Source organism: Montipora foliosa, chromosome 5, assembly GCF_036669935.1.
Source record: "Montipora foliosa isolate CH-2021 chromosome 5, ASM3666993v2, whole genome shotgun sequence".
In the NCBI taxonomy this organism is placed as follows: domain Eukaryota; kingdom Metazoa; phylum Cnidaria; class Anthozoa; order Scleractinia; family Acroporidae; genus Montipora; species Montipora foliosa.
The window spans coordinates 17993888-17995935 of record NC_090873.1 but is presented as its reverse complement, the minus strand read 5'-3'; positions in this window follow the sequence as shown (position 1 = coordinate 17995935).

Sequence of the window (2048 nt, the reverse complement as noted above, 5' to 3'; positions counted from 1 at the left end):
AAGGCAGATAGGGTTACCGTGGTGCTAGGGTAACCCTATCTCAGCGCTGAGGTTATCCTAGCACCAAAATAACCCTACCTGCCTTGTGAACACTCTGCTAGGGATAACTCGGCTACTTGGGACAACCTTTTTTCTGGTTTATAGCCGCCAGTGCCCTTACCAAGGTCATTTAGAGCTGTCGTGGCTGATAGGGTAATCCTACCTGTAAAATTTTGCTTGTAAACCTGGGCTATACCCTCCCTCCTTGTATACAGGGCCTAAGTACTGAAGCCTAAACGCATTCCTTTGCCATTACACATCTAATATTTTGATTAGTAATTCATTTTGCAAATGGCCTTCCAATATTGAAAGAAAACAACAGACTGATTATTTCAGACTATAATTACTTATTTAATGTTTTAATTGCTCTTTTTTTGTTAGATGGAGTTCATTCCCACCCAAAGTGGAAGCTACCATTATGGCACACTGAATCCACGTCACTTTAATCCATTTGATTGTGATGGTGATTTCAAAAATATAGGTTCAAGCAGAGATGCAGATAGCCTTGCCAACCACATCTGCAGTAAGTTGGAAGGACTTAAGCAAGAGGCCACAACAGAGAATACTGTGGAGGATCGGAACAAAGCACCAGAAAAACGAAAACTGACTCCACTTTACGCATCTGTGCAGCCCACAAAAAAACAAAGGTGGTAGAAGAGTCCAGCTGTGTGAAGGGAATAATGGAACGTTGCAATGAATGCCAGTTTGATAGTAAGTGCAAATTATATGTATACACGAATATGTCAGTTTGAAACTGTTGAATGTGGCAGTTTATAACTGGACATAGAATAAAATCGCATTACATATACCACATTTTACAAATTATAAGGATGAATAACTTAAGAACATTTGAAATTGACTAAAATAAGTGAGGAAATAACAACAACAACTTTATTACCCTTTTCATAACAAAAAAAAAACTACAATGAAGGAAAGGAAATATTAAATAGAGTAATGGCTTCCTTAATAACTACGAAAGCTAATGCAAGTCGGAAGCCAAATTGAAAGAGATTAATTTATAAGACAGTAAACACAACTACAATGCCTAAACTATCATGTGCCTAACCTATCCAAAACCATAGACTCTAATCTTCTCAAATGTCTTTCTTGTACAGGTAAAACCTATTTTATCCCAGTCAAATGCTTGGTAATGCCACCAAAAGAGAGGCAAATAAGAACAGTTGATGACAGATTCTTGAAGGACTTGATAACGAGTATCGAGGAGCTTCCCTCAGGAAATTATGAAGCTCTGTTTGTGCTAGTAAAGGGTATCAAGAATAAAGAAGAGTTTAACCTAGACAAGGTGGAGCAGCATGAATATGAAATCCTTGGTGGTACTCATGTAATGCTTGCCACCAAATAGCTCAATGAAATGTACCCAGACAACCAATTTAGCTTCCAAGGGCGTGTTGCCAGAATTTACATTGGCCTGTCTGATCAAGAAGCACTCTGGCTTGGTGCAATGCACAACAACACTGGCGCTTTTCGTCACCACCTCACATACCGGGATGAGGTGAGAATGATTTATTTATAATAATAACTTGTACTTGTGACTCTCCGATGCAAAAGCCAAAATACATTTACTACACTCTAACAGATTGATCCCAGTAAGTTTCTTGTTTTTTGAATGTGTAAATCCCCAACAAACTGCCAATCAGTGAAAGAACATCAAGCAACACAAAACTGACAAAAAGGTTTAAAGTCAATACTGTAATTGTGTATTTGTTACCAGGTGGAAATTTCACGCACACAGCTGTTTTTACCTATTCAAGATTGCACTGGTGAACCACCACAGCCAAGTGATTCATGGAGAGACATGTGTGCAAGTCTCCTCCATCAGAAGGTGAGGGGTCATCATTACACTTACCAAGCAGCATTACCATTATTTTTTAGTAGTACAATCCAATTACATGTACTGTTTTTCCAAAAAAATAAGAGTTGAGATTTAAAACACAGTGCAGACTATTGGCATATTGATGACAGATTTTACGTGACATTCAAGAAAGAAA